The sequence below is a fragment of the Heterocephalus glaber genome, unplaced genomic scaffold (genome assembly GCF_053883595.1).
Source record: "Heterocephalus glaber isolate CG9 unplaced genomic scaffold, H.glaber_assembly_v1.0 deba00001532, whole genome shotgun sequence".
Taxonomy (NCBI): domain Eukaryota; kingdom Metazoa; phylum Chordata; class Mammalia; order Rodentia; family Bathyergidae; genus Heterocephalus; species Heterocephalus glaber.
The window spans coordinates 31,987,526-32,014,738 of record NW_028258330.1 but is presented as its reverse complement, the minus strand read 5'-3'; the positions used below and the strand labels follow the sequence as shown (position 1 = coordinate 32,014,738).

Sequence of the window (27,213 nt, the reverse complement as noted above, 5' to 3'; positions counted from 1 at the left end):
ACACAGGTGCTCCATTCAGGGTTCCCTTCACCAAGACCAGTGTGGTCCAGCAATATTTCTGTGATGTTCCTCAAATTCTGAGGATTTCATCTTCAGATGCCCAGTTTTCAGAATTTGTGATCATCAGTATAAGCATTTGTCTTGTGTTACTCTGTTTTTCCTTTATGTTTATGTCACATATTAACATATTTTAAATGTGCTTAAAATGCATTCAGTGGAAGCCCAAAACAAAGCTCTATCCACCTGTACCCTGCACTTGTCCATTCTCCTGCTGTTTCTCATTTCGAGGGCAATAGATTACTTAGGTTTCATTGCAAAATAAACTATCCCTTAAGAATCTCCAGACTGCCATGTTCTACAGCATGGTGCTCCCATTTGTGAATCCCAATATCTCCTGTCTACATGACCGGGAGATCAATGCTGCTCTGTGAAGAGTGTTTAACAGATATTCTCAGTTCACAGTCAAGTATTTTCTTGATTAAAACATGAATGGAAATGTATCAGGTAAAAGTGATTTAATTTATTTGCTGTATGTTCTTATATTAGAATCAATACCTGTTAATCATCTATTTTATTTGTCCTGATATATTTTCTTGCCTGTTCTTGTTATGGTGAAGTAGTTATTATCCTTGCTGGGTATTTTGTATATGTTGTATATTTTATACCCATTTCCTGAAACACTAGACATCTATCACACATATGTTTTGAAAATATTTGGGGTCACTTCAGGATAAGAACAAAGCCAGGCACCACAAGGAGACATGTTCCACCTTAACAGACACCTGTGCTGTTGAGAGAACCTCAGGTGCTGGATCTGACCAAACTGGAGAAGCACACTGAGCAGTCCTGTGAGAGGACCCTGCTGTCTGCACTGTGATCTTTGCACTTGATCTTCCACTCAGGCTAGGACAAGTGATAACATGATTAGACAGTGAACAACTCAGGCCTGAAAATACAATGGGGCAATCAACACTGAGATCCTCACTGGCCTCTTCTGCTTCATGTTCTAAAATGCTTTTTATTCATTCAATGAAAATAATGACACACAAAAAACACTGAACTTCAAAGTATTGTAGTTTGGAAGTTTTTTGGGTTCTCCCTTTGTTCTGGATGAAAAGATGTATCATTTTGATCCACTCAAACCTTGGCTATAATGATGAACAAGGATCAGAGTATAACATGGAGGCAGATGGAACAATGACTGCTATTGGGATTTACCTGGACAGCATCAAATGATGCTTCATGGGAGCTAAATTTTTCTCATCAAATAGCATATAAAAATGGATTCACTCATAACAGAAAGCATTTTATTTTTCTGAATCTGAAGAGCTGAACCTGCATCCTAGTAGTTCAAATACAGAAGTAAGTCCCAAATACTTTAGCTGTTTCATCTAGAAGCCCTATCCAGAAAAACCTCATCATCGAGGTGCTGGTGTCCATCTAGCCCCTGTATAGAGCTGGAACAACAGTGCATTGGGCTCCCTGCATCGCCATACTTGTTGTTCCGGGCAGAAGCAAGTGGTGTTTGGCACCATCAATCTCCTGGCATCCAGAGCTCATGCCCTGGTGAAGGTCTGGACATAGCTCACCCTCCTCTGATGCCTGAGAATCCTCAACTTTCAATGTTTCATCACTGAGGAGGCTACTTTTGTTCTTCTCCAGCTTTATTTAGGTATAAGTTCAAATTGTATGTATGTAAGTTCCAAATCTTGATGTGATTTCTCTATTCATAGAAATACTTGCCCCAACTAAGCTAACCAATATACCCACAGTTAATTTCAAAATATGTCTATGTATATGTCATTTGCATAGCTGTTTTTAAGGGAAAAATCACTCTCTACATCATATTTAAATTGCACTGTTACAACGGTAGGGTGTTAAGAATTCTTAATTGTTGAATGTTGGAACATAAATTTCTTTGTCCTACAAATGTCTATATAAAATTGTATTCAGATTTTCTGAATACAGAAAATATATAGTAAGACCCTTTCTCAAAAAAACAAAAAAAAACAAGGCAAAAAAAACCCCAAATAAACAAACAAAAACCAAAACAAATGACATTGGAAGCACAACATACTAAAACCCACGTGACACAATGAAAGCAGTTCTGAGGGAAGCAATGGTGGTGGACATCTATGTCTCGTTCTCAATTTCAAGGAATAACTTTTAGTATTTCACTATTGGGTAAGGTATTTACTATTATTTTGGGATGTTTATCACTTTTTAATCCAAGAAGTCCCTTTATCATGAATGAATGGACATGGCAGTTGTTCAAATGCCATATTACGTCTACTAAGATGATTATTTTTTTCTCTTTAATTTATCAATGTAGTAAATTACTTTTTGAGTAATCTCAATGTTTGCTTTCCTAGAGTAAATGCCATTGCTAGAGTTGTAGTTTATTTTCAATATTTGCATGTATATTCAGGAATGACACAAGTCTATAATTTTTCTATTTCATGCTGTCCTTGTCAGCTGCTTTACAAACTCGCCAACACTTGTTACTATCAGTGTTTTAAAAAATTTCAGCTGTTCTGATTTTTAAATATTAAATCTATTTGTATTTCTAGAATATGGAACCCTTGGTTATGATTTGTTATTCTTTTTATTGCTGGATTTGCTTTGCTTTTTTTCTTTTTGTACCAGGGATCGAACTCAGGACCTTGTGCTGGCAAGGCAGGCGTGGTGCCACTGAGCTAAAATCCCCAGCTGATTTGCTAACATTTTATTTAGGCTTACTGAATTTGTGGTCATGAGAGATTGGTCTGTGATTTTTTTCTTGGTATTTTTTTTGTATAGATAGGTATTATTTCTTATTTCTTTGCTAGAATATTTCCATTTTACCTTTTTAAATTTACATTTCCTTAAAATGTCTCTTTAAAACATCAAATAAGTGAGTGATTTTTTTGTTTCAATTCAGTCTGTTTTCTCTTTTTATTAGAGTATTTAGTTCATCACATTTGATATCATTAGAGATATGATTTCAAACAATTTATATCCGCAATATTTCTACTTGTTTTCTTTTTACCCTACTTCAGTTTTGCCCTTTTCTTGTTCTCTTTTTCTTCTTTCTTTTGGATCAGCCAAGTATTTTGCATTCTTACATTTTATGTTGTCTGCTGGATTTTTTAAAAATTCAGTAAAATACACACACATAATATTTACTATCCCAACCATTTCAAGAGTACACTTTATTTTCTTTTTTCTTTTTATTTTTTCTGCTATTGAGAATTGAACTCAGGACCTTGCACTTCCCAGGCAGGCGCAGTGCCTCGGAGCTACATCCTTGGCCTTAAGTGTACACTTTATTGGTGTTAAGTACACTCATATAGTTGTGCAACTAATCTCCAGAATGCTTCTTTCATTTGCAAAACTGAAACTGTATACTTGTTAAACAATAATTTCCCATTTTCCCCTCCCTCAGTCCCTGGAAACTTCCACTTTTTTTTCTGTCTCTATGAAGTTGACAATTCTAGGTATTTTATATAAGTGGAATCATATAGTATTTGTCTTTTTCTATTTTTTTAAAAACTTAGCATAACTTCCTCAGAGTTCATCTATGTTGCAGCGTGTATCAGAATTTCATTTCTTTTTAAGGCTGACTAACGGTCTATTATACCCATATACTGCATTTTGTTTTTCCATTCTTCTGTCAAATAACATTTTGATTGTCTTTCTTTTTTTTTTTTTTTTTTTTTTTTTTGGTACCACGACTTGAACTCAGGATGCGCTTGCGAGGCAGGCGGCAGCACCACTGAGCTAAAAATCCCTGGCCCTAGGTTTTCCTTCTTTTGGCTGTTGTGAACGATGCTGCTAGGAATGTGTGAGGTGTGATACAAAAGTATAGTTTGACACTAAACTTGCTGGAAGATAAGTTAGGTAGAACTCTCAATGACATCGGCATAGGAAAAGACTTTATGAACAAATCTTCAGTAGCACGGGAGCTAACACAAAGAATCAACAGCTAGAATCTCATCTTATTAAAAAGCTTCTGCACTGCAAGAGAAACTACCAACAGAGCTAAGAGACAACCTACAATATGGGAAGAAATTTTTAGCAGCTGTACCTCAGACAAAGGTCTACTATCTAGACTATATAAAGAATTGAAAAAAATTAGACCCCCCCAATTCAAAGACCCAATTCAAAAATGGGCATCCGAAATGAACAGACATTTCTCAGACAAAGAAGTAAAAACAGCAAATAAATATATGAAAAAATGTTCAACATCACTGGTCATTCGAGAGATGCAGATGAAAACAACTCTGAGATTCCACCTCACCCCACAAAGAACGGCCACTATCAAGAAATCAACCAATAACAAATGCTGGTGGGGGTGTGGAGAGAAAGGAACGCTTCTCCATTGTTGGTGGGAGTGCAGACTGGTGCAACCACTGTGGAAATCCGTATGGAGATACCTCAAAGAACTAGCGCTAGAGGTCCCATCTGACTCAGCTATTCCCCTACTGGGTATCTTCCCCAAAGAATTAAAAGTATCGTACCACAGCGATATATGTGCACTATGTTTATAGCAGCACAGTTTGTATTAGCTAAAGTTTGGAAACAGCCCAAGTGCCCATCAACTGGAAACTGGATAAAGAAGATGTGGGGTTTTTTATAAAATGGAGTACTACTCAGCCATAAAGAACGAGAAACTAGAGTCATTTATAGCTAAATGGATGCATATTGAGGCTATACTCTTAAGTGAAATAAATAGGACACACATGTGTAAATACCGAATAGTTTCTCTAGTGTGAGAAACTGAAAGTATAAATAAGGATGAAAATGATGAAAATGAATAATTGATAATTTGAAATAGGAAAAGGTCCAAAGGTGTAGGAGTGGAGGGAGGGGAAGGGGAAAGGGAAGAAGGGAAAGGAAAAATTATGAGCAAAGAAAAAAAAAATGGAAACAAAGTCTGTGCAAATAGGGAAGGGTGGTGGGGTTGAAGGGTGTGTAGGTAATGGGGGAAAAATAAGAACCAAGATACATCATGTACAGGTACAAACACCCAATGATAAATGTAAATGTATTATATACCTTGAATGTACCAATTAATATATAAATTTTTAAAAAGTGTAGTTTGAAACTTTGGTGAATGTTTACATCTTAAAAAATTATTACAATAAAAGACACACTGCCATTAAAGCCTCCTGTAATACTCCCCCTCCTTGAATCACATTTATCATTCTTGCCACTTTCTGAAGCAGTTCTGAAATTCCTCTTTTGTGAATGTCTTTAGTTGCATTGTTGTGGCTGCTTCAATGTCTTGAATGGATTCAAAATATTTATCTTTCATGGTTATTTTGACTTTAAGGAAGAGCCAGAAGTCATACTGTGGCTAATCTGGTGAATAAGATGGGTGTGTTTATTTGACAGAAATCACTATACCAGAAGTGATGTGTGACACACAGCACTGTCAAAATGGAGGATAAAAGCATTAGCCCATTTCACAGGCCATTTTCTATGGGCATGGTTTCTTAATAAGCCCTTATAACACTCAGAGTTCACCATAGTGCTCCTGTGTACAAACTCAACTTGCACAATTAAATCAAGGTAAAAAAGCACAACCAATATCACCTTGATGTTGGAGCATGGTTGACATACTTTTTTTTGCACAAAGAAAACTGAATGATTTCCATTGAGAACTCTGAACCTTGGACTCAGGGTCATAACCATAGATTCAATTTTCATCTCTCATGATGACATTTCTTGAAAAGGTGGAAATAGGGGGTCAAGGGGTTAGGACAAGGACAATTTCTTATTTTGATTGCTACTCCTAAAACAGGCCTCCTATTGTATAGAAATCTGGAACTTAATTATGTCCTGTGTCATTATCAAATGTCTCCCAGGGAGTTTGCCACCAGACGGAACCCGTAGTTCTGTGGGGACATCTATTAAGCTATCACCTCAATCATACAATCCCCCCTTTCCTCTGATGATTGCCCATTCTTTGATCCAGAGAGGAGGGTTCCACATGAACTTCATGACCCATAAAGTGGTCATAATTATTCTAGGGAAGAAAGACATGGTCACTATTGTTCTAGGGAAGAAAGACACTTGATTCAAGTTGGGTTAGTTAGATAGAGCCTTTCTTTGGGACTTTGGAATTGGAATAGTTAGGGGATTTTAGTCTTTCTCCATGTAGTTGGAATTGTAGCCTATACTTAGGCATGGTTGGAACACACATTTCCCGTTGTGTTCTGAAAGCAGGAAGAGTTCCTCTGGATTCCCCTGCTCTGCTTCCAACCTACCCCAAAGCTCTGCTGAGTTTTACCCTTGGTCTCTGAGAAACCACCACTCTCCCCCTCTCAAAAATGTCTAACAGGGCCGGGGATTTAGCTCAATGGTTTCACTGCCTACTGCGCAAGCGCAAGGACCCGAATTCGATCCCCGGTACCAAAAAAAGAAAAGCGCAACAAAAAGGTCTAACATCTTGCTTTTGAAATAATTAGCCAGATGGATTACTGGTACTCGGAACTAGCAAACTGGTATGTGTTCTTTGCCTCTGACACAGAAAAGTTCATAGGCATTGTCCATTTCAACAGAATACAGGTCAGGCTGTAATTATATCACATCAACTATACTTCTGGCAGTTCCTTTCCTGTTTAAAAAAGCTCAGCAAAATGTGAGTGTAAATGACATTTTTATAGGCAGGATCTGGAATCTGTTTAACTTAATTTTTTGAAGCAAATTACTTGCCTCCTCCAGTAGACAATGTTTGTGATATACTCCCTATCTGGTATTAAATGTGTGCAGTTCTTCTGCCTGGACTCCCTTTCTCATCAACTCCTCAGATCCAATCCCCATGTCATCTCCTCTGGGAAGCCTTCTGATACTGCCCTGCTAACACTGTCCTATACACTGTTAATTATGCCCCTCCTGACACAGTTGGCACATCCATCTAGTGTTACATATTTCCTCCCAGAGTGCACCCCCCCCACACACACTGTTCTAGGGATCAAACCTAGTGCCTCGTGGATGCTAAGCAAACACTCCAGCATTGAGCTATACCTCTAGCAGAAGTATATTTCCTTCTCCTCTGAAATACTGAGTTCCTCAGGGGTTAAGAGAGTTCCTTGTTTATCTCTGCTGCCCCAAGGTGTCTGGATCAGAATAAGTGCTTGGAAAAGTTTACTGAGCAAATGAGATAAATTGGAACAACATATCCTATATATTCTCACTGATTCACAAGAAATATTAGATATTTGAACACATGAATGTTCTTGATGTTATAGATGAGCACAAAAAAATTCCTGCCCTCAGGGACATTAGAAATAATATTCAGAGCATAAGGGCTAGGAGGAAAAGTAAAGCAGGATGAGGAGAGTCAAGAGTGATAAGTGGTGAGATTTGATATTTTAGTAGAGTGTAAGAAAGTCTTTTTTGGGAGGTGACTTTTGAGTAGAAATTTGGAGTGAAGGTACATGTCTTTCTCATACATGGGGGAAGAAACACCAAGCACAAAGGTCCTGAGGTAGGAGTGAGCCTCCATATTCTGGGAGTAGGAAGGACTCTTGTATGGCCGGCTGAAGAAGGAGGGGGTAGGGGAAAGAAGATGCAGTTAGAGAGGTAGAGAAAGGTGGAGAAAGGACAGATCACACAGGAGGTGAAGGCCCTTAAGTAAAGAATTATTTTTTGCTGAGACATCAAACTGTTGGACGTTTTAGAGGAGTAGAGAGGCTTTGACTTAGGTTTTAACAGAATCCATCTACCTGCTGTGCTGAGAGCAAGGTAGAATCAGAGAGAACGGGTAGGAGGCTATTGCAATATTTCATGGAAAAGAAGAAGAAAGGATTCTAAAGGCAGACCTGACAAGCTTTGTTAATGGATATGATAGGAAGAGAGGAGTCAAAAATGACCACAATGGTTTGGCCTCCCTTACTAGAAGGATGGAATTGACAAGAACTGGGGTGGAGAAAATACAAAGAGCAAGTTAGAAGGGAAGTTGGGTGTGTTTGACTCTGGACATGTTAAGTTGGACACAAGGCTCATACTTACGTATAGGTTCACTTTTTCAGAGTCTGAAGGTTAACTACTGCACCCTCAAGTTAGCCTCATTCACTGAACACCAAGGCGCTGGGCAGAAAGCTTTATATTTGCTGTCATTTAATCCTTCCACTCATCGTATTGCATAGTTGCTAATATTTAATTGCCCTTTTATGGATGAGAAATAAACCCAAAGTCACTCACCCAATTATTAATCTGTCAGATTAATGTACATCTGAGTTTCGGACGCAGGTGTGTCAGACCACAGAGCTCTGTTACTAATCACAGGATTCTAAAGGTGGGGACCATTTTCTGGTCATATGTGCCACAAACGTGGGTTCCATAACAAAAAGCATGCTGGGAACATTTGACAATTCAGTTATGGGGGCCCACCCTCATCCCAGGCATACCAAGTCACAGAGGATCTATGAAGAAAGGAGGGCATTATTGGAGCCAAGGAAGCTAATGCTTGAAAGCTCAAGTATTCGTTACGGAAGTGGTGATTAAAAGTTTATTTGTTTAGGCTATTGTTACTTTTAGGAAACAAGAGGATGTTAAAAACTGCAATGAAGCCTTGGTGGTATAAAAGAAAGATCAATCTCCAGGGTTGGGAAAGACTGCACTGGGGAGACAGGGAAGGGGTGGACAGGGTCCAGGGTCGCTGCGCAGCCTGTCTCTGAAAGCGTAGCCCGTTGGGGCCTTCCTTAGGTGGTCCGCTAGGAAGACCAGTATATGCAGTACAAAAGCCCGGAACCTCTGAGGCCACAGTATCAGCAGCAGTCTCCTCCCGCCTCCAAGCAGCGAAGAGCTCCACGCATGCGCCCGGGTCAAGGTCCTCTTCCCCACGACGTCAGGGGGCTCCCGCCCGCTCAAAAGCTCCGCCCCACGGCGCCTGAGGCGACCTGGGCGGGGGAACCCCCGGCCACGCCCCCAGTGGAGCCGAGCGGGGCCGAGCGGGGCCGAATGCCTCCGAGTGCGACCGAGCCGAGCCGAGCTGAGCTGCCCGGAGTCGGTTGGTGCAGCTGCGTCCCCGCCGCTCCACAGTCCGCGGCTCCGGCTTTGCCGCCGCCGCCGCCGCCGCCGCCGCCGCCGCCTCCGCGGGGCCTGCGTCGTCCGCCCGCCCGCCGGGAGGGAGGTCAGCAGCTCGGGGAGAGAGGCTCGGGGAGAGCGGCTCGGCCCCGGGCGCAGCGTCCGCTGCCGCTGCCAGGTGAGCGCCCTCCGCGGCCAGCCGACCCCGAGTGCCCCCGCAGCTGTCAGCCTCCGTTTTCTGTGTGTCTCTCTGCTTGTCAGCCCCTGTGTCTGCGCGAGCTCCTTCCCGCCAGGCCTGGCCCCTGGCCCGGCCTGTAGGCTCCTCAGGCCCCTCCGCGCGCTGCCCCCGTCTGTCAGCCGCCAGCTCCCCTGGGCTGAGAGGCCCCGCCCCTTCCTCCCGAAGCCCTGCCCCTCTCCCATCTGTCAGCACCCACGGCTGCAGGCTCGCGCGCTCTGGCACCCGGGGTTCACTGTGGCCCCACGGGCCACCGGGTGGCCAAAGGGACGAAAGGGTGTGGTGGAGGGGAAGTGGGGCGTCCATGGAGGCGCGCCTGAGCGCCGCTGGTTTCCACTCCCACGGGTGGAGCCGTTGCCTCCTGCTGGGATGGGGCAGCCCATGCAGCTGGTGTAAAGAGCGTCAGTTGCACCAGCGAAGGTAGCTGAGCCGGGACTCGAACTGCTCAGGGTACAGTAGAATCCTGAATTCTGGGCCCTTGTTTGCTCATAGGAAAGCAATACACGTGGGCCCTGTGTGTCTGGGTGCACGGAAGAGCGTGTAAGAGTTTCAGAGACTCGTTAAGTCTTCCCAATTGGGATTTTTAGTCAGAAGCTGTTGGGAGTGATGGAGGAGTGGGTGGGATGCGAGTTTAGGTGAAGAGTAAGAGTCTGAGTCATTTGGAATTGCACGGTTTGCGTTTCTGAGCGGCGATTGCCCTGGGCTTGAGCCCTGCAAGAAACTGTTCTGTGCTGGGGGGTGGGGGGGGATAGGTAGAGGAGGAGAGAGGGCATATGCCTTTCTGTTTTTATCTGTGTCCTGCGAACACATAGTGCATGTCTATCTGCATATCCTAAATGTTTATTCATGAGGCATCCACACATTTTTAATTTAAAAAAGGATTACTGTAGTTTCCATTTATATACATATTCTTATATGTTGTTATCTGGATGTTTTTATTTGTGGTAACTGAGTATTGCAATATTTCAAAACTGAGAGAAAAAGCGTCCTAAAACAATTGGTATTTTGCCGGATAATTCTCAACCACGGAGAAAGAGCCAAAAATGCACTTCATTAGCTGGAACAACTTATTCGGACTTAATTTGTTTCTAAGAGACATACAGTGGAAAAATCCAGAAGCGGTAAAGAAGTATCAAAGAAACTTAGAAAATGAATTAAAAAGGCCCTTCTATTGCTGCCTTGGAAAGATGGTATCAAAGGTGTTTTAAAATACAGAGTTACTATGTAATGATAAACATATTAACCAAGTTGGTTTTGCGACCTTGATACATGGAGCCACGCTTGATTTGTGTAGTGATTCATGACAGGCAAACATTGTGGAAGTGTGGTAATTTTTGGAAAAAATGTTCCCCGTGTTGTTTTTTGTTTTCATGTTAAAGATTTCAGACTAGAGCCATCTCATGGTGCAATGTTTTTTTTTAAAGGATAATATTAAAAATTACAAAGTAATTCATATTTAAGGCAAAAAACTTGAGAAACAAAAACAAGAAAAACCTATAATTTCACAAACCATAGTAAACCACAGTTTGACATTTATCTTTTTTAGTCTTTTTTTTTCCATGTATACATATATTTTCTGGCAGAAATGCTACAGACGAAAACTTTTATTGTATGCTTTTCCTTTCACTTATAATCGATTATGAGAGAGATGTAAAGGTTTTATGAGTAGGAACTTCTGTTTCCTTTGTGGTCCTTTTAAAAAGTCAAGTTGAGGGGCCGGGGATTTAGCTCAGTGGTTTCGCTGCCTGCCGTGCAAGAGAAAGGACCCTAGTTTAATCCCCAGTAACACCCCCCCCCCCCGCAAAAAAGTCAAGTTGGGCCAGTTCTCAGCGTAGAAGTTTCTCCTCTTAAAGTCTTGAAGTCATTACTATGGCCTACCAGGCTAGCTATCTCTCTGTCCTAACTTCCAGCCTTGCCAAACCATTCCTTAAAAACATCAGGCCTTCGTTTTTGCAGTTCTCTTTGCCTAGAACTTTACATCTTCAGATTTCTGCTCAAATGTAATCTTCTCAGGCTTTCTCTGACCAGTCTATAAAGTATTCCTTAACCTTCAGCCCTCTTTGTCCTGCTTTATTTACCAACACTTGGCTATATATATATATATATTTTTTGGGGGGGGGGTTATTTTCTCACTCTTTCATTAACCCTGAAGTGTAAGATTTTTTTTCACTGATATATCCTCAGGGCTCAGAACTGCACCTGGGCTGTTGTAGTACTTACTGATGGCTGAATGAATGAACAAATGAATGTTAACTATCCATCCATTCATGTGATCTTGCTGGTAGCCTTCTAGATAGCTATGTTATGAAGTGGAATAACAGTCTCTTAAAAGTCATGACATTCTCTCCTTTCCATATCTGAGAAGAAAGAATTTTATAAAGGGAGGCTTATGATCTTAAAAAGAATTACAGTCTTGATTTAACTTGAAGAGTTAGGGGAACATTTTTGGCAAGTGTTGCTGACTTTCCTTCTTATACATTATCCTTTGTGTCATATAGGGAATCTTTCAAAAGTATGAAGTGTCCCAGTTATGTTTACAGCTGTGATTTCAGTTTGGTAGCTCTAGTGATAATGTAAGCCTCAAGAGCACTGTGGGTTTTTTATGTGGCAGACACCCAGAGATATAATTATAGCTTTAAAGTGTTTTCATTTGGGGAGTAGCTGTTATACTTTTCTTGGTAATTCTATCCTTTTCTTCTCTCTGCTTATCAGTTTTTGGATGGTCTAGTGGGTATATTTACTTTTTAAATAAAAATTTAAAAATAATCCTTGACCTTTTGAGTACTTTACATCTCTCATATAACTGTGTGTGTGTGTGTGTGTGTGTGTGTGTGTGTGTATGTGTGTATGTCAATGCTAGGAATTGAACTCAGGGTCTTTGCACTGAGCTGTATCCCTGTCCTTTAATTTTGAGACAAGGCCTCACTAAGCCACTAAGTTGCCCAGGTTGGTCTTCACCTTGTGATCCTCTTGCCTCAGTCTGTCAGAGCACTGGGATTATAGGTGTGAGCTTCCATGCCCAGCTTCATGTGATAGTTTTATCTTTCAGGATGAAACAACATCTGTAATAAAATATAACTTGTATCTTCATTTATAAGGAAGGGAAAATTGTATCTTGAGGCAGGATTTTTACAGAGACTATATGAGTGTAAGATTTTTGAAAGTTTGAACTTCAGTTGGACTACTTTTTAGTGAGTTTTTTTTTTAGGAAAATTTGCTTTTTGGTCTTAAAGAAAAGGACCTCTAGGACGCAGTCCAGATATTTCAAAAATGTTTGTTTTTCTTATGTTCCAAATATACAAGAACTTTGTGGGGGAATCTTAAATGAAAATTTTATTCTTTTAAATCCTAAAGAGACTTGTTAAAGATTTATTTTTATTTGTACCATAGGCATTTGTTGAACATATATTTGGAGCAATTCTATGTGGGGTTTTTTTTTTTTTTTTTTGGTACCGGAGATCAAACTCAGGACCTTGTGCTTGCAAGGCAGGCGGCGGAACCACTGAGTTACATCCCCAGCCCAGTTCTATGTGTTTTTAATGTGTGCTGCTTAACCATGTTCAGTTTTAGATTGTCTGCCTCCTTTCTCATTATTTCTTTTCTCACTCCACTGCCTCCTGTCATCATGTTCTCTCTGCGAATGAACTCATCCAGTCCCAGAACTTTAACATCCCCTAGATGCAGATGACTCCGTCTGTGTGCCTCCCACTCTTTCTCAGATCCCACACTTGCACTTTCAGCTGCAAGGTCTTCCTGTTGTCTCTGCTTGCTGCCTTACAGTCCCAAATTGGTCTCTCAGTTTCCCTTTCAAACTTCCAAATTTGTATTCCTCATTCCTGTCCCCTCTTTCTTGTCCATCCACTAGCCTTCCCTGTCTTATTATCATTACTGTCAACTCATTGTTCAGACCAGACACCTGAAAGTCATCCTTTGTCTTTCCCTACCCCATGTTTAAGCCATCAGCCTGGCCTGTAAGCTGTGCCTCTAGAATATTTCAGATCCCTCCTTCCCTGTGCTTTCTAATTCAGCCACTCTCTTCTCTCAGCAGGATGACTGTCTGCTGCCTCCTAAGTCATTTCCCAGCATCACCCCATCTTCTAGTACAGTCTCTTTACAGCAGCCAGAGTAATTCTACTAATAAATAAGACCATACCCGCTCCCAGGGTAGTGCTTTCCTACTTCACTTACGGTCACATCCACACTTACTCTGAGGCAGCAGCCCCTGCCTGCCTCTCCAGCCTCTGCTCACTGCACACCATACTTGTCAGGTTGAGTACCATAAATTTCTCAAATATGCAAAGTTCTCTTTTGTATAGATCTTCCCTCTTCCTGTCACTTTGCCCCAGATCTTCTTATAGAAAAAATAATTCTCAAACATCTACTCGTAGCTAAAATGTCTGCTCAAGTGCCCTTCCCTAGTACCTTTTCTATAGTAGTTTCCTCCCTATCACCCTCTGCCTCAGTACATATATATCTGCCTGCTTGGTACTTCACCAAAAGTCCAAGCATTTTATTTATGTTCATTTGCTTCGTTAAGGTTAACTTTTCCATTAGACTGCAAGATCTATGAGGGCAGGGGCAGCCTTGCCCTAGTTATGGAACAGCCCTGGAACCCAGTGCTCTACCTAGAATCCAGTAGGTACAGGGACTCAAAACATTTTCAATAATTATTATAGCAGCTAACTTTTTTTGAGACTATGTAGCAAGTCCACTGCTAAGTGCATTCACACATTATGTAAATCTTTGGGAAAACCTAATAAGGTAGATATATATATGGTGAGAAAATGGAACTTAGAAAAGTTAAGACAATTTTAAAGTTACACAGCTAAGAAAGTAAAATTGGGATTTTAATCCATGTGACTTAACTTTTGGACTTTCCCTTTTATCTATTACTGCTTTCTGATATGACTATAGGAATGAATATGAGATATGCTGTGATATTAATATTTGATGGGTCCTCGCATTTGTGTTTCTAAGGGAGCATAAAAAATAAGAATGTTTGGGTTAGAGTGTTGAATCTCTCTCCTCCCTGCTCAAGTATTGGGAATGGAACCCACGGCATCATGTTACACAAGCACTTTACCCACTGAGCTATAGCCCTAGCCTCTTTTATTCTTCTGTTTTGAGATAGGATCTTGCTAAATTGCCAAGGCTGTCCTTGAGCTTGTCATCCTCCTGTCTCAGCCTCCCCAGTAAACTGGGATTATAGGTGTTTACTGCTCCAGTCAGCCAGAAGTTTCTCTTAAAAACCACTATGCCAAGCTCAGTTTGGTGGGTGCAGGCCTGTAATCCCAGTGTTTAGGAGGCTCAGGCAGAAGGATCACCATGAATTTGATGCCAACCAGGGCTACCTAGTAAGGTCAAGGCCAGTCTCGACTACATAGTGAGAACCTTGTCTCTAAAAAACTAAAACCAAACCAAAACAAACAACCACTATGCCAAACCACATAGATTAGTTTGCTTTCAGGCTCTGTGCTTTAACTTTACCTTTGCTACTTTCTGTCGGTCCTTGGAAAAATTACTTTGCTACTTTTTCCAGCTATAAATGGAAAAAATGGTTCCTTTTTTTAAATTATTAAATTCTTTTATTGGTACATTGTAGGTATACAACACAATTACATTTCTCATTGGGAATTGTACCTTTATATAATGCATCTTGGTTCTTATTTTTTCCCCATTCCTAGCCCTCCCTTCACGCCCTCCACCCTTCCCTATTTACAAAGACTTTATTTCCATTTTTTCCATTTCTCATCATTTTTCCTTTCCCTTCTTTCCTTTCCCCTGCCCCTCCCACTACCCCTACCCCTTTGGACCTTTTCTTCCTATTTTGCATTATCAATTATTCATTCTAATCATTGGTACATTTTAGGTATACAATACATTTACATTTCTCATTGGGAACTTGTTCCTTTACATGATGTATCTTGATTCTTATTTTTCCCCATTCCCAGCCCTCCCTTCAACCCCTCCATTCCTCCCTATTTACAAAGATTTTGTTCCTATTTTTCCATTTTCTCATATTAATCCCATTCCCTTCTATCCTTTTCTCTAGCCCTCCCACTTCCTTCCCCTTTGCCCCGTTTCTTCCTATTTCACATGACCTATTATACATTTAGTCCTTACTTACACTTTCACTTTCTCACACCAGAGAAACTATTTGGTATTTATTCATGTGTGTCCTATTTATTTCACTTAAGAGTATCGCCTCAATGTGCATCCACTTAGCTATGAATGTCTCTAATTTCTCATTTTTTATGGCTGAGTAGTACTCCATTTTATAAAAAAACCACATTTTCTTTATCCAGTTTCCAGTTGATGGGCATTTGGGCTGTTTCCAAGTTTTAGCTATTACAAACTGTGCTGCTATGAACATGGGTGCACATATATCACTGTGGTACGATTCTTTTAATTCTTTGGGGAAGATCTCCAGCAGGGGAATAGCTGGGTCAAATGGGACTTCCAGTCCTAGTTCTTTGAGGTATCTCCATACTGATTTCCATAGTGGTTGCATCAGTCTACACTCCCACCAGCAGTGGAGAAGGGTTCCTCTTTCCCCACAGTTCCGCCAGAATTTGTTATTGGTTGATTTCATGATAGCAGCCGTTCTTTCTGGAGTGAAGTGGAATCTCAGCGTTGTTTTCATTTGCATCTCTCGAATGACCAGTGATGTTGAACATTTTTTCATGTATTTATTTGCTATTTCTACTTCTTTGTCTGAGAAATGTCTGTTCATTTCAGATGCCCATTTTTGGATTGGTCTTTAAATTTAGGAGGTCTGATCTTTTTAAGTTCTTTATAGATTTGAGATAGTAGACCTTTGTCTGAGGAAGCACAGGTGAAGATTTTTTCCCACATTGTGGGTTGTCTCTTCACACTGCTGGTGGTTTCTCTTGCTGTGCAGAAGCCTTTTAATAAGAAGAGATCCCACTTGTTGATTGTTTGTCCTAGTTCACGGGCAACTGAGGTTTTGTTCATAAAATCTTTTCCTACACCGATGTCTTCAAAGGTTCTACCTAACCTCTGTTCCAACTGGTTCAGAGTTTCTATTTTAATATTTCGATCTTTAATCCATTTTGATTTTAGTTTAGTGCATGGTGAGAGATACAGGTCTAGTTTTAATCTTTGGCAAGTTGAAGCCCAATTTTTCCAGCACCATTTATTAAAGAGGCTATCTTTCCTCCAGTGAGGGTGTTTGGCTCCTTTATGGAACATGAGGTGGGTGAGTGTGTCTGGCATTGTTTCTGCATCTTCTAATCTGTTCCACTGGTCCTCAAGTCTGTTTCTTTGCCAGTACCATGCTGTTTTTATCACAGTAGCTTTGTAGTAGAGTTGCAGGTTGGGGATTGTGATACCCCCTGCCATGTCTCTGTTACCTAGAATTGCTTTTGATATTCTGGGTTTCTTCTTGTTCCAAATGAATTTTTGGATTGTTTTCTCAAGGTCTATGAAGTATGCTGCTGGGATCTCAATTGGAATTGCATTAAATCTATATAGTAGTTTTGGAAGTATGGCCAGAAAAAATGGTTCTTATCTCACAGAGACATTGGGAGAAGCAGAATTATACACCCACACAGTTAGTATTGGGTATAAAGAAAAGGCTTGTAGCCTCCTTAATTAGGGTTTATGATCGATAGCAACACTATTTTATCACTCGTTTTGATTTTTTTTGAAGCAGGGTCTCACTATGTAATTCAGGCTAACTTTGAACTCATTATATAGCCTAGGCTGGGCTCAAACTCATGGAAATACTCCAGTCTCAGCCTCCTGAGTGCTGAGATTACGGTATGCACTACCACATCTGGCTTGGTTTTGAATTTATAAAAATTATCAGGGAATTGAATGTTTGGCCTGATATTTATAATAATTCTAATGATATATGACAACTTTATGTTTGGATTGAAGTTTATTAAATGCTTGGGAGGCAAGCATTTCTCTTCTTTTAAAACTGTTTCCCTTCTTTTAAAACTCTTCTACATCTTTAGGATTCTCAGGGTACAGAGATCTTTCAAGAGGCTGAACATACTACTTTATTTTTCTTTCACTAGAAAAATACTCATCACTGTACTGTTTACTTAGGAATGCTTCCTACCAGGGAGCCTACTTCAAATGACCATGTGAATAATGGGCCTAGTTCAGGTACAATGGACTCAGCAGCCCTCATGATAGACTATCTGGGCACAATTATATTTTCTGGTGGGATGACCTATAAGTGAATACCAATGTGGTAGTTTCCATCATCTCTGTGAAATAGAGGATGAGGTTGTCTGCTAAGAATAAATGGTGGCACTTGCTTTTAATCCCAGCACTCTGGAAGACTGAGGAAAGAGAGTCACAAGTTCAAGCCCAGACTGAGCAACTTAGTGACTTACCGAACCCTATCCCAAAATAAAAATAAAAATAAGGGCTGAAGCTGTAGCTCAGTGCAAAGGCCCTGGACTCAATTTCAATACCACAAATAAATGAATAAATAAATAGGAAGAGGTCGTAGGAAAGATGAGAAGTTTTGACAAACAGTTGAGGTCAGAAAGAGGAATAATGATCTTAAGACAACATCCATCATGATCGCCAGACAATATGCAGGGCTCTGTTGAGTAGGAGATCATGGATTTATTGGGAAACAAGTAGCATTCAGTTGCATGGTTTTAGGAGCAAAGAAGGCATGTAGTTGGATTGAACCAGAATTGAGGTTTGCTAGGAGCAAGTAACAGAAAACAATGAAGCAGAGGAACTGAAGGTATTGGCCAGAGAGTGATTAACATGATTGATAGAGTCTAGGCTGGATGTGGAGGCAAAAAAACCCCAGAGATGTTGATGAACTTAGGGAATTAGAGTGATGAAGTAATAGGAGGATATGGTTAGAGAGAAACATGTGAGTGGAAGATTTCAGAATTGGAGGAATTAATTACTGGACATGGGAGACTTGTATGTTTTGCCACAAACATGAACCACTGAAACGAAGTGAACTCAGTGAAGATGACTGAAGGGTTTATCCATGTGGTCAGAGAAGCCATCCAGAAGGATGACGGGATGTTGGGGGTAGAGAAAAGGAAGGTGAGCCAGGTCATTAAAAGAGGTATGGTCAGAGGTCCCAGCAGTGGAAATAGGTGTTACAGCCAGTATGCAGGAGCCTCAAATGATCAGGGGTTTTTTTCCTGAAGGAGGTAGAAAAACATAACCTGGAAGAGGTATTGGTTGCAAGGTCTTTCTGAAAGAAGTCAGCTTTGGCCCAGGTTCATTATACTTTTGAAGTTATTTCAGTGCAAGTGGGCAGCACTGGTGGCATGTAGTACTGTGTTTCTAAACTGCTCATGAAAATCGACTGGGTGTGACTTAGTCACTTTCCTCATAACTGAGACAAAATATCCAACACCCACAGCTTAAAGGAGGAGAAGTTTATTTTGGCTCACATTTCAATCCAAGAAGGCAAGGCGGAAGGGTCTGGAAAAGCTGCTTACCTCATGGTGGCCAGAAAGCCGGGGGAAGGGGGTTAGGGAGAAAGAGAGACACAAAATGAGAATGAGAGAGAGAGAGAGAGAGAGAATGAATGAATATGGATGGAGGTACCCAGGAGGAAGATACTGTGTATCCTTATATCATTCCAGTTCATACTTCCAGTGACCTGCCTCTTCAGGCCAGACCCTGTCTTCTAAAAGCAAGTCAGTATATGGCCCCCATGATTCAGTCACCTTCCAGAAGCCATGCCTATGAGTGCATAAGGCCTTTTAGGGGACATTCTTGATCTAAACCATAACATTATGGCCCTGACCCTGACCCCCAAAAGATTTATATGCATCTCTTTATGCAAAATACATTTAGTCCATCTTTAAGAGTTGCCAAAATCTTAATAATTCCATCATTCCAGAAAAGTCCAAGTTCAAAATCTCCTCTTGAGACTTAAGGCAAACTCAGCTGTGGGCCCCTTTACAAGCCAAAAGAAAGTTGAACACTGACAACACCCAATAGCACAGGATAAACATTCCCATTCCAAAAGGTAGGAATAAGGGGATAAAAACTGATAGGACCAAAGCAAGATCAAAACCTAGCAGGGCAAACATTAAATTCTATAGCTCTGGTCCAACACCTGAGGCAAAGACATGAGCTCCCAACTGCCTTGGACAGCCTAACCCTTATGGCATTTCTAGTTGGAATCCTCATGGCTTCTCTCTTGGGGTGACCCTGGTCACTACCTGCAGCTCTTCTCAGATGTTCCACATTCTTGGCTTCTCCAGCTTCCTGGATTTCCACTGAACTTGTGGGTTCACTTTCACAGCTACACTACTGCTCCCTCAGGGGTGCACTCATAGCCTTCAAGATTTCTTCTGAAGTCTGGGTAGAAGTCTCCCCATCTCCACAACTCTTGTATTCTGCCTGTAGCACCAGCACCACATGAATGACACTAAGATCTGTTGCCAGCTTAAATAGTACCCAGGCTCCCTTGGATCATGGCTGCAGAGATTTCTGAATGCTTGGATGGGCAAACAGTTTGAAGTGAATCCTGAAGAACCAATTTCTTAGGCAGCTTTTTTTGGGCAAGATGCCCTGTGGCTCTCTTCTCAAAGCAGTTTTTCACTTTTTCACTCCTGAACTTTTGAAGCCCCCTTCGCTCCACTGATGCCCTCAAGACATTTTTCCTGTTGTCCTAATGAAAAGTACTTGGACTCTTCTTAATGCTGATCTTTTATACAGCCAAGCTGTCCTCTGTTCCTCTGCAGGCCCTTTGTTTTCTGGCAAAACTGGAAACTTTGTAAATGAGCTTTTTGCTGCTAACTTTCAGTACAAACCTGGCAAAAAGCTGCTGGCAGTATCCATGCCACAGTCTGAATGTTGGGCTACCTTGAAACTTCCTGTGCTAGATTAATTAGTCTGCCATCCTTAAGCTCACTGTCTTACAAAGTCTCAGGACATGAGCAAAAGCTAGACAGATTTTCTGCCAGAGCATAATAAACACATCTTGTAGCCCAACTGGTAGTGGAGTCCTTCCCAACTGAAACCATCTGAGCTTGGTCTTTATGGTTTGCATTTCTATCAGCATTCTGGTCTTCTGAGCTCTGACTAGAAGCTTACCTCAAGCTCAGCTTATAGCATTTTAGGGCTTCTCTAATTGACATCTACAAGCCTTTCCAGTCTCCTTCCCCAAGCTAGATCTAAAGGCTTCTAAATCACATGGTCAGGTAGTCAGAGCAACAATCCCACTTCTCTTGTACCAAAATCTGTCCTAATCACTTTCCTCATTGCTGAGACAAAATGCCTGACACACTCAATTTGAGAAATTTATTTTGGCTCATGTTTCAGTCCATGGTCAGCTGGCTCCAAGGCAGGAAGGCCTGGTGCAAAGATCTGGTAAAGGAAGCTGCTTGTGTCCTGGTGACCAGAAAGCAGAGTGGGAAGGAAAGAGCCAGGGAAGGAAATACGTCCTTCCAAATCACACCCCCAGCAACCTGCCTCTTCTAGCCAGACCCTACGTCCTAGTAGCAAGTCAGCTATATGGCACCCGTGATTCATTTACTTTATAAAAGCTTTGCCTTTTGAGTGCATGTGGCCTTTGGGGGACATTTTTGATCTAAACCATAACAGAGTATATGTGTTTAAAAATACAGATTCTAGGCTCTCTCTCAGGTCCACTGAAATAGAATCTCTAGGAGAGTAGTCTAGGAATATATATTATTTCTTATCATAATTCAGTGCCTTACACATCCTGTTATCCTATCTTATTTAGTAGTATGCCATTTTATACCCAGTTGTCCAAAAGCCAATACTTACTAAGTTTCTGCTGTGTGACAGATCTGTGCAGTATGCTGGGAATACAGATGTGAGAGGGCCAGATCTTAACTCCAAGAGTACCTATTTTAGTGGGGTGTAAGCCCAAGACTGCAATATCAATTCTTGCTTGAATTTTCAGTCTCCTGACCTGCTCTACAGATTCAAGTTGGTCTCTTGTACTGAGTGAGCCAGCTTCTTAACATAAATCTCTTAGTGTATGTGTATTCAAACATGCATGCATACACATATATTGGTATATTTCATACTGTTTTTCATATCAGTCTAGAGAACACTGATACAGTACTTAATAAATGTTCTTATTATCACTGCAGAAAGGATAGTGAACAAGGTGCTCATTGTAGTTTTAGCCATGTTGAGTTTGAGGAGCCCATGGAATTGGAACCCAATAAGCAACTGTTGCCAGGATGTGGAGAGTTCATATGAGTGGTCAGGACTGGAAATATGTCAGTATGGAAGTCAACAGTGCATACCAGTTAATTGAAGCTATGTTTGTGGATGATTTTAAACAGAAGGACTAGAATGTGTAAGCAAGAGGAAGTGTAAGGATGGGACTCCAGAATGCACCAAAATTTAGGGGAGAGGTGAACAAAGAGCTGTCTACAGAGGAAACCAAGAAGACATAGACAGAGATCAGGAGAATAGGGTCATAGAAATAAAAGCAGAGGAGAATTTCTAGAGGGAAGTAGTACCATAAAAAGTAACAGAAGCATTTAAAATGGTCCAGTGAATTTAATTCCTCAGAGGTGTTGTTGGAAGTGACTATTTCATTGTCCCACATTACAGTGGATAGAAAGAGAATTGTGACAAAGGATTGTTGCAGCTTCTTGAAGGTGCTTAGTCGGGAATTTGTAAGCCTAAGAAAGGGCCATGTATCTAATGAGAAAATATACTTTAAAGTATACATTGAAGAGGATAAATAATATGTTCATGGAGGCAGTGTAGTGGTATCAGGCCATACCTAATTCTAGCTACAGGCTTTTGTATCAACTTTCTTCTTTATCATTAGCATTTTCTCCCTTCTCTCTGTATTATGTGGAGAAACAGTAGTTACTATAATAGATAAATCCTGCTGAAGCCTTAGAAGCTTAAAATGGTAGACATTTTCATGCTTATTTATAATCCAGTCAGTGATGGTGGAGGAGATCCAGTGGATCTCTGGATGGATCTCTGCTATCCTCAAACCAGAGTTTCCAAGGTTGCCCTGGGGTGTCAATTGCTAGCCATCAGGGTGTGGGAACATATTGAGAATGGTTGATTGTCTGGGAGACTTTTGTGCACCAAACCTAGAATGGGAGCTAGTGAGTAAGGCCAAAGGAGAGATGGTTAGGATGAGAAAGGAGAGAGGGCTGGATGGGAGATAAATTTGGGTGTTTTTGTGTTTGTTTGCAGAGTGGTGGAGAAGAACTACGGTATTCATACACCTTCCTAGGTGAGCTTTGTAACAGCTGTGGAGGCAGGCAATGTTTATCTTTTTTATGAGAGACTACTGATGAGGTCCCTTGACAAAGGCCATTCAACTAATAGGCAGTAGAGAAACAAGCTAAGGCCTGGGTGTCTAAACTTCAAAGTGCCTGATGATAAAAGCTAGGAAGGGCCGGGGATTTAGCTCAGTGGTTCAGGCGCCTGCCTTGCAAGGCCTCGAGTTCAATCCCCGGTACCACCACCGCCCCCCCCCCCCACAAAAGCTAGGACATATATTACCTGGAGGAAGTGGCTATCTGGAGGACTGGAAAACCTGGACTCTGAAAGAACTGGTTGGAGGTAAACATGACAGGGTATTGTATGAAGAATGGGTGACGGGGAAGCGGAAGTCTGGAGTTTAAACTGAATGTAATGGTGAGGCAAAAGGAAGAATTCAAAAAGAGATGAGAGTCTGGAGCCCAGAGCAGAGATTCATGCTGGAGAGTAAAATTTGATTCTGTGTTCGTGTTAGCTTGGTTCCTGTTCTAAGCTAAGTTTCCTGTGAGTAGCTTTATCCATAGTCTACTTCCTTATGCTCTGCAATTCAACTCTCTGTGCTCTGGCCTCTGTCACTGCCATTTTCCTGAAATGACTTGGGCAAGGGATACCACGATCCTTTGTGATTAGCTAAGTTTAGGCCTTTTGCTCTTGCCTGACTTGACTTGCATCCATTCATACTGTGAGCTATTCCAGCCTTAAGATATCCTCTTCCTCAGATCTTAAAAATTTTGTTTTTTAATTTAAAATTTTTCTTCCTCATCTCTTCTGTCCCTTTGATCCCTCATCCTGTGGCCCTTTTCTTGTTCCTAAGTCTTCAGGCCAGCTGTGATTTGATAGTATTCTCCAGGCTTCTGACCTTGGTCCTCCTGGATTTCTTTTTTGTCCCTCTGGATAGAATGATCCCTCTATTTCTTCATCAAGCCAACACCTACTTGCCTTTCCAGCTTTATCTCATTGCTCCCACCTTCAGAAAGCCTTTCCTGGTCCCTGAGGCTGGCGCCACTTCTCCTTTCCTATTTCTCTTGGAGTGCTATGATAGCACTTAGTACTCTGTTCACTTATTTGTCTCTCCAGCTAATAGTGCTTGAAGGATAGGATTACAACAAAATACTTCATGATCTAGGACAAAGATTGTTTTGTCCACTTCAGGTGAAAGTCACACTTTTACAGTGAAGGTATGTACACCTGATTGAATGACTTTTATCAGAGGATTCATCTCTCACTGGGTCTGAAGGATGGAATTCAGATATAATATTTTCTGTGAACAGAAGAAATTAATTTAACTTAAAATAATTGTGATATTCTTTATCTTCTGAAAGGAAAGTCACTTAAGAATCTGAATTGCTTTAGAAGAGCTTCTCGTCTGGTAATTTGGACCTCCACTCCCTCACCCCTACTCCAAAATATGTCACATGTGTTTTATATTTTGTGATTTCACAAGTTTGATTTTGCCTTTATAATTGCTTCCATGGTGATGAGCACTACTCTTCTCCTGTGATGAACTGTGAGAGCCCTGAAAAGCAGCAAATAGGCTGAATGAAAGATGACCTTCTGCCTTTATATCCTTTCCTCCTGCTAACTAGCTTATTGTGGAAAAGGAAAAAAGAGATGGATAGAGGCAGTACAGTGTACACTTTTGTGCACAACTCGCACATTTGTATTTCAGTAAAGTTTGAGGTGGTTAATGTCACTAAACTCACAGGTTTGTCTTTCAAATGTCTTTTTCCTCTTTTGAATTTCTTCTTTTTGTCTTTTAGATCCAAACCCACTCTTTTTTTTGGCAAGTAGAATAAAGAAAATAAAATGTTGACTCACTTTCTTCCCAATGACTGTGACTCTTTCTTGATTTTTTGCTGTTCAGTTTTCTGAGCCTAGAAGGGCAAAAAGCAGTGTTGCCTTTGACTATGTGAAATTCTTTGCCCCATTCCTCAAAATAATGCAACAGATTTTACTTGTACCTTTTTAGTGGTGGGCTGATTATTTTTAGGAATAAAACATTATGTAGTTATTTTTAGCTAGAATACCTCTCAAATGGAATAAAGACTATATATGTAAAACAACTAAGTTTGAGCTCTCATATTAATTTCTTAAGGGTTTCTTGTGAGAAAGGTTGGCACATATGAGCCACATTTTGTTGATTCCTATTTACATTTATTTCTGGTGTCTAAGACATTAGGATTGCAGACTGTCAGACAGAAGGTGACCATAGAGTTTTCCAGTATGCCCCCTGGTAAGATGCCAACTCCTTTTCTGATTTGGTAGACCTCTCTGTTAGCTCAAGAATATTCTTCCTCACCGGAACCCACAATCTGTATCTTAGGACCTTTGATTTAACATAGTCTTTTCCACTATATACAACATATATAACCTGCAAATACTTAAAGCTATCATCTTCCTTTTCATCTCCAAGTACTTTTCTTTTAGACTATGGATCCTCAGTTTCTTCAGATATAACCTTCCTCCTTATTTTAATTATGATCTTAATAGATCATCTCAAGATTATGTATCTATATCAATTCCTTGTTGAACTTACTCTTGACTGAAACTCACTCTCACAGAATTTCCCACTGAGTGTAGATTTTTCAAATGTCTATATAAGGGAGTGTGTGTGTGTGTGTGTGTGTGAGAGAGAGAGTGTGTGTGTATGTTGCTAAGGATTGAACTCAGGGCCTTTGTACTGAGCTACATCTCCAGGCTGTCTCCTCCTCTTTTTTCAAAATTTTGAAACAAAGTCTTATTAAGTTGTTGATTGCCCAGGCTGGGATTGCACCTGAGATCCTCCTGTCTCTGCCTCACCCAGTGGACAAGTTTTCTTTCTTTTGTATTTTCATTGAAGGGTTTAGATTTGGTTTGGGGTTTTGGCTCTAGGAGAATCTCATTTTCCCATTTCCCATTTTCTCATGCCTGGCTCTTAAGGGAATATTTTTATCTCAGTGGTCTGAATAGCATAGTTTTCCTGTTATGTTTTCTTACATTTGGTAATGTTGTTATATACTTCCTTGTAAAAGAAAACAAAAGGTTTCTAAGTCCTTGAGGTGCAATAAAATTCCAGTAAAGCCATAGAATTTGATTTCCATCTAGAGGAGACTTAACCAACTTCAGTGGGTCTGATAACAAGAGCTAGAGTGTTCAGCCCTCACAGCATGCCAGTCACTATGCATAGGACTCTACACATGTCATTTAATGTCAGACAAGAATCCTGTTTTAATAATTATAATGATAATATATTGCTAATAGTTTAATTGATCTCATTTTAATGAGGAAGAAATGGAGGCATAGAAAGATTATAACTTGATCCATGTTTCAGAGTGTGAGCTCTTAATATGGCCCTACACTGCTTCTTTAGATCTAGTAAAATGAGATTAACATGCTGCTAGGAAGCTTGACCTACTGGTGTAATATGAATGACTGTCTCATGCATGACTGTACCACTTCTACCACCAGTGGTACAAGCTGCCCAAGGGGATAGTCAAGGCAGCGGGAATGTGTTATACTTCTGTGAGTTCTTCAGTCTTGAGATGACTAGGGCCACTCCTGACCTCATTAGTCTAACTTAAGCCAGTAAAAGTGATATAGTTTGGTAGGATAGGCTAACTGAGAGATGTATTTCCTTTGCCTTGCCTTTGGGAAACTTTGAGCACAGACAAAATGGGAGATAATATGGTGTTGTAGTTAAAGTTGAACTGGCAAACAGGTGCTTGTATTTAGTTCTCCCTCTTTCTTGCACACTTAGACTCTGTGGGCCTCAGTTTCCTTATTTCTTCTGGGAGTTGGGACAAAGAGAAAGGTGTATTGGGGGTTGGTTATTACATATCGTCTCCCACTTAGTCAGAGGTTAAAATAGCCCTTTTGCTTGGAGAGTTTTCTTTTGTGCTGTTTCTCAACTCCTCATTTGGAACAGTGGCACAGTTGAAGGATGGGACATTTGCTGTGTTTCCCTTTCCCAGTCCCTAAGAGATTGTGTATAGGATTCCATTATTAACTTGAAAGAAAGCTGGGGATTTTTGACTGAAACTGGATTGAAGATTTAAAATATGGAGGTGGTTCAATTCTTAGGGCCCCAAGGGTTTAGAAATTGATAGTGCCCTGTATCTGAGGAGAGTGGCCCAGCTTTGGACTGCTTCAGGCCTATTAGGGGAACATAGGCTACTGTTGGGAGTTTAACATTTTAGGATCATCCTGTCTTGCCTGCACATAAATCTCAGACTGAGAGGAGCCCCAGCATTGCCTGTTCTCTCTGTGTTGATTCAAGATGTAAATGATTCTGGAATGCTATAGAGAGAGCTTAATTAGAATCCCAATAAGAAAAGTTGATGTTCTCAACTTGGGATAATACAAGAGAATTTATTTAAAGAGGTGTGGGTCAGAGTTACAGAAAACTATAAAGAGTTATAGAAACCTCAGGTTATGGTGATGGAGGAACTTTTACCATCCCCAGCTCCAAGGGGACAGTGGACAAAAATAGTTATCTGAAGTCGGAAGAGACTGTCGTTTGGCAGAGGCCACCTTGAGAGAAGCCTGTGACTTTCAGTTGAGGGATGCAACCAGAATAAGTGGAGTGAATTCCCCAGCGTTACCCTCCTTCTGCATCCCTTGTTTCTTTCCCCTGCCTGCTGGGGCAGAGAACAGGGTAAAGAAATGTAGAGAATACATCTGGAAAATATTAGGCTAAAGAACCTATGAATTTTCATAATGGGAAGAACTTGTATGCATGTGTGTAG

At 40.8% G+C, this 27,213-nt stretch overlaps 1 protein-coding gene across 14 annotated transcripts in view; it reads left to right on the top strand.

Annotated features, from left to right (window-relative positions):
- Window positions 1-8,928: 8,928 nt before the first annotated feature.
- Window positions 8,929-27,213, top strand: part of Zhx3 (zinc fingers and homeoboxes 3) — a 158,418-nt gene continuing 140,133 nt past the window's right edge. For 6 of the 14 annotated variants that reach the window (XM_087188997.1, XM_004874037.4, XM_087189000.1 and 3 more), the window contains exon 1: window positions 8,929-9,700. The gene's annotated coding sequence lies outside the window, so the exon portion shown is untranslated. The remainder of the gene's footprint in view (window positions 9,701-27,213) is intronic. The other 8 variants (XM_087189003.1, XM_087188999.1, XM_004874036.4 and 5 more) reach the window with 2 other exon arrangements.